Raw genomic sequence first — 6,663 nt, 5'->3', positions numbered from 1 at the left:
CTGACTGTTGACTTGATTGAGTTCTGATTACATTACGAATGACCTCAAGACCAATCAACATCCCGGTCACGCTTAGCCTGAGTCGGTACAGCCCGATCTCCCGATCCTGACTACCGGCAATGACAACGCCCTTTACTTGTGACCCGCAAGTGCATGGGTTTGTTAAAGTAATAAATCCCAAGTGAGTGAGCTATCGTATCCAAAGGGAGTAGTGAATAAAAATACTAAAATTACTACTTAACCAAGCGAAGATGAATAATGATTGTGTTGATAAAGTGTAATGTAAGCAGAAACAAAAGAAACAAGAACGAGAGGCCCAAGTAAGTGAGAGGAAAAGCAATCGATAGAAGTTGGGTACTCGGACAATGCTCCCCCTAGAACTAATGTTTCAAGTTAAAGACCTATTATTATGCTTCCTAACTAATGCTTAATGAGTCGTGGAAATCCTAAAGCACACGGTCTCAAACCTAAGGTCAACCGTGACTAACTCTACACTATGTCCCTGCGGAGAAATCGCTCATTCTCAACACCTCACACTATGCAAAGTTGCATGGAGTTCTAGAGATTCAAAGTGATAAACCCTATTCTTATGTGTAGATCTAACCCTTTGGTCCAGGCGAAAGACCCCTAGTCACAATTAAGCCCCAGATACTAAAGTCATTTCAACGCTTCACTCTGTTGCTCATGCAACTAAGCCCCAGCGGAGTTCATCCTTTAGTTCTTCACTCTATTGTAACCGCAAAGAACTCTAGGAATTGGAGGTAGGATAAATCACACCGGAGGAGAAAGGGGACACTCCGCTACCTCTCGGCTCACCCTCTCAAGCCTCTCCAATCTAGCTTTCTCTAACCCTCATAGCGTGTCACCCATCCACATAGGTTACCAAGATGAACTGTCAACCCTAGTGTCACTCTAAGGGAGAAATCATTCAACAAGCATTCAAGATTGAAACTTAATTAAAAACATCAATTAAGGAAGGCATAATAAAAGGCCAAAGAAACATTAACATCTTAGGGTTTACAAAATCCAAGTACCGACTAGGGGGTTTAGCTCTCCATGGAGCAAGATACAATCAATAATGAAATCGACTAGAGGGGCGCACAATCCCCTCGCAAGGGGCGCACGTCCTTTGTGCGTCTTCACAAAACTTTCCAAACTTGATCTTCAATTCATCCAAGTTTGGTCTTCAAATCTTCCCATGAAAGATCTTCAATCAATCATCTCAATCATGCCAACAATAGGCATGTCTTCAAATCTTTCCCTTAATAGTCTTCAATCATCCTCATTAAGGTTTCTTCAAATCATACCTTCAATAGCCTTAATTCATACTATTGATAGGTATTTCCTCAATTAAGCTTCATCCATATTTAGTCTTCCATCAAATCACTTAAATATGGCCTTGATATGATCTTGTCTTCAAGTTGTAACATATTGCCAAAAATAGCTCCACCGAGATCTTCAAGATATTTTCCTCCAAGTCAAGACTCCTTGCCATGTCACTATGCTTTGCCATGTCATCAACATTGCTACATCACACAGGTTGCCACGTCATCTTGACTTGGTGTCAAATCATGCCAATAATAGTGCAGTTGCACTAACAGTTAGAATATCATATTTAAGGTGACTTGATTGATTTTAGTCTAGCTCATATGTCTAATGCAGGGATGGATCCATAAGTGTATCAAAAGTTTGTTATAAGAATGTAACATATTACAGTTGCTTTTCGCGTGTTTTCATAATTTGAAATCGATGTAGGATATTTTCATTCTCTATACTATAAAATATTTTTTTTCTTTTATATAACTAATCAAACAATCATTCATCCAAGAATCTCCCATTCGGTTGCCCAAGCAATTGTTTACCATCTTCATGGCAGAAAATACTCTTTCAACTAATGCAGTAGAATAGGGCAATATCAAAGCTAATTCATAAGTATACCAACAGGTATACAATGTGCTTCTTTGTTTCAACAAGTTTTATAGAAAAGTCAATGATACCTTTTAAGCTTTTAAACTCATCATGAGATTTTAAATCAATAATGTAAGTCTCAAGCTGATTATCAAGAATAAGAGGTTCAGTAACTAAGAATTCCGACAGATAAGAACGAACAAGGCGAATTAATTTTTCCTTATCAAAAGCCACAAAAGAATCAAAAGGACTTAAAGAAGTCACAAAAAGAATTAACTCCATATTCACCTCATTGAATCGATTATTAAGTTTGTCAAGTTGCATATTAATAATAGTGTAAAATAACTCAACTCGATAATGATACAAATTTGTCATTGCATTGATGTTGCATCATGGCCTTCCTCGAGTTACAAATATATCATCCATATTTGGGATAACAATATTGTTCTTTTCACAAAATAAAGAGATCTCATCATATAAAGATTACCATCCATCGTCACGCATTGTTTGTAGTCGTTGCTTGGCTAGTTTAACTAAAGCCATTACATTCACAATATCTTGATCTCTTCTTTTGTAGAGCCATTGACATATTTTTCATTAAATACAAATTGAAGATAAAGTTAAAAAATTGCACCAAATCTAGTAAGGCACAAACTTCACCTCTTTGCTTCAAGCTGATACCATCTTCCACAACAATTTCAAGCACAACAATAACTTGGCTTAAAATATATCAAAATTTGGATTGTAAATACATACTTGGCTTATAGAAGGCAACAGCTAAATGGCAAGAATTAAAACTCTCTAATTCCATGATTCTCACCTACAATTCAAAGATTCAGAATAGCAAACAAATGAAAAAAAAACAGGATAGGGTTAAAAAATTGAGTCTTGAGACATGGGAAAGTGAATTAATATTTTATAATAGATTTTTTTAGACAATTCTTTAATTTTTTTTATATAGATTTTATTTTTTGATTTTAGTGGTGGAAAATTGAAAAATAAAATAAAAAATCTATATTATCTAATGGATTTTTAAAAGTTAAGTGGGGACAGCAGCCACCACTCTAGATCTATCCCTGGTCACATGAACTTATGATGATAACTTGAATATACTTGATTTATGTATTCATTTTACACACATTTGGCACGTATGTTTTATGTATTCACTTTGATTTGGTACTTAAATTGTTATTTTGTGCAACCAAGTAGTGAAAAGGGTGAATAAAGCAAATAAAGGCAAAAGTTGGCATTTTGTAGCAGAATCAAAGGTGTTCTAGCCATGACACACCACCACACAAAGGAGCAATGATTTTCACAAAGTGTGTCACCCCTAAAGATTTGTCTCGAGCATAAAATGCTATAGCGATATATCAGCAACCACATAGCCATGTACTGGGTTGTGTGACATTGATCCCGAGTATTGTCTAGACATTAGGGTAATATGCAAGCAACAACACACCCACAAGTTGGGCCTCATGGATCCACACAGCCCAATTTGTGGGTGTGTGGGCTTTGTAACACCTCAGTAAATACCCCTATAATTGAGTTTTTATGGGACTTTGCAAGGGTTTAGTGGGAGCCAATCAAAGGGTCAGAGAGAGAGAGAGTCAAGGAGGCTTTAAAGAGGAGTTCTTTACATAAGTTTCTTCGAGTCACGTCAATCTACACTTGAAAGAGATCATCCGGAAGCTTTCCATAGGGCATATATCATCATCTAATGGGTGTGATATCAAGGCATGGCAGAGTTTCATTAGGTTTGGAGTTGGTGAGGATTAAGTAGCTTTTATAATGATTTCATTTGTATTTTCATTTTTAGATTTGATTTTGTGCTCTCATTTGATGAGGAACTAAACTTTCTTTTGTATTCGGGTATGTTGAACCCTATACCTTAGGTAGAATTGTGATTTGATTATGTTTTTTCTTAATCGAGTTTTAGTTTTGTGAATCATTCTTGTACATGACATGCAATCCTTTATAGCGAGAGCTTGATTGCATGCTTGATCAAGCTGATGAGAATAGAGACCCACTGATGTTAGATTCTTCAAGGATGAAAAGAGTTGAGGGTTAGCTTAGAGGTATAAGACATTTCCCCCACTCTCGTAATTAGGTTAATCCTACCTTCCAGTTTTAGTGGAGGTAAAGCAAACATATGAATGATAGAGAGGTTGGGCTCTCTTACAACTACAGGAGTTGTGAGGGTTATCAGAGTGGAGCAAGGAAAGCTAGCAAAGAAGATTAGAATGGAGAGATGAGGAGATTACACAAAGAGATTACTCAAAAACTCTTCGTACTTACAATGGCTACAGTCTTCTCCTTAAATACAAGTAGAGATTACTATTCTAAACTATGGATGCCCATGGTTTTATGAAAGCACTTGAAGTGACAAGGTGTGCCTCATGATCTGAAAGTAGATTTTGACTACTTTTTACATAATAACCAATACTTCTTAAAAAGAAACTTTTGACTTTTTTTACAAAGAGACTTTTGAGTAATAACCCTTAAGACTAATAACCCATTAATAACCCATATCACCACTTAATCTTGTATAGGATTAGGAGTTAGTTGGACTGAGAAGGTAACTAGCTTACCATAAAAACCTTAGATTATAATTATATTTGCAATCCCTAGATCGTTCAAGTAGTAATATAGAACCCAGGTAGAAGGAGACTTCATCTTAGTTCTTTAGGGGATTAAATGTCAATATCCTTAAGAAAGAGAATGACATGCTTTAGGATATCAACTGTCCAAACTTCTCAATTAAGGGGCAAGTTTAGATCTAGTGCTTAAGATAGAGTCCTAAGGGGATTCAGTACCCAAATACCACTCTTTTATGATAGTTAGCCCTTTGACCTCATTTATGTTGTTTAGGATTTTCTATTGCCATTCTTAGTTTGATAAATGCTAGATTGTATATATTCCAATGATATCTTTTGCACTTAAAGTTGTCCTCAAAAGTGTTTTTAAGAGTGATTTCGTACTCAGTTTATTCTATTTACAATTTTAGGCCAATATAAACACAACTTGAGCCAAAGCATAAAATTGGGAGTCAAACAGAGCCAAAAATAGCATCCAGAAGAATACACGAGCAAAGTATGATCCCGTGTACCTCTCAAGCATCAGGAAGGAGAAATTCTAGAGGAATACATGGTCCAAGAACATAGCTGTATACATGACCGTACACTCCCCAACTCAACAATAGTCCAGAGAACTACACGGTGGTGTATCCATATATATGCTCATGTACATCTAAGAACTAAAGAGCATGATGTTTCAAAGAAGTACACAGACTTCCACCAAAATACACTCCCGTGTAACCCTATACTTGATATTTTAAAGTATTTCCGAAGAGTTACACGGGCAAAGTACACACCCATGTACTTGCCCGTATATTTACCTAATTCCTAGGAAGGAGAGTGAAAAAGATATTGTGGAGGCTGGCTTTTGGGAGACCTTTTCTAGATAACGACTAGGGTTTTGGGTAGCAAGGTAGAAGAAGAAGTGGCAGACCAGAGGAGTCATCGGATTGACGATCCTTGGCGATGATATCGGCTCACATCGATTCACCATTGTTGAAGACATTAGAAGGGGGTTTACTTTCATGGAATTTGTTCTACGGCATTGTTCATTGTTTTTCTAGTTTGAAGATGAACATCAAACCAATGGAGGGATAACTTCCTTGAGCGTTCGGATTTGATGTAGCATGGGATATTTTTATTTCATATTACTTTTAATATAGGTTTCTTTCGGATCATTGGGTTCATCTATGTTCTTATCTTGTTGATTTAGCATAATGAGAGTGGCTATTTCATTATGATTGTATGATTGATATCGAGAGATTCAATGAGTAAGAATCACCCGTAGATGAAGGGAAACAATAGTGCGCACTAGACATGGGCCACTTGGGTTCTTCCAATTAGAATTGTTGTAACGAGAGCTTCAATTTCTAAATTGGGGTTTTCTAGATCTCATTGCAATCATATAAAAATAGAATTAGAAGAGATTCAACTCTACCGTATTATAGGATTAGGTATTGAGGCGTCTCGAGAGAGAACTTGATTGGTCAATCTATGTTAATTGCAATTACTTTATTTCATTAATCCCAAGTAAAATCTTATGCGAACACTTCCTTTTTTGATTGGTCAATCACTTCTTCAAAACCTTGACCTTAGTTCTTAGCAATTTTGAATCTTAGTTTAGCAATTCACTCCATGAAAACTTGATTCTTAGTTAGATAATAAGGATATAGTTAATACTAGAGATCTTCAGTCCTTGTGGATACGACAACCCTAGTCACACAAACACTATTACTTGATGACCCGTACACTTGTGGATTAGTACACTAGCATGAGGTGAGATACACACCCATGTTCTTTTGTAGGCCTTCTTTGTGAAGTGAAGGGGTTTTTTACTTTTCCTCTTCATCTTCCTCTTTCACTCCCTCACTCTTGTTCTTCTACACGCCTCTTGTTACATTGCTCTGCAAGCCCCACATCTTTCCCAATTTTATCCATAGTCACTTTAGAACATTTTGGTGCCAGTTACCCTTCGTTTCATCAAGGGGCACTCGCTCTTATCCATCCTATGAAGCTCATCCTTCTCTAGTCGGTAAGTTTCACGAATTTAATCTTATATTTTCCATAGTTTGTAGTTCGATTTTCTTTGTAGAACTCTTGTGCATGAACAGTAGACTATCTTAGAATCTAGATCTAGGATGTTCACGTAGACAATATGACAATTTCACCTAGGATGAGAGAA

This window comes from Dioscorea cayenensis, chromosome 8 (genome assembly GCF_009730915.1).
Source record: "Dioscorea cayenensis subsp. rotundata cultivar TDr96_F1 chromosome 8, TDr96_F1_v2_PseudoChromosome.rev07_lg8_w22 25.fasta, whole genome shotgun sequence".
Lineage (NCBI taxonomy): Eukaryota > Viridiplantae > Streptophyta > Magnoliopsida > Dioscoreales > Dioscoreaceae > Dioscorea > Dioscorea cayenensis.
This window is presented reverse-complemented; position numbering follows the sequence as displayed.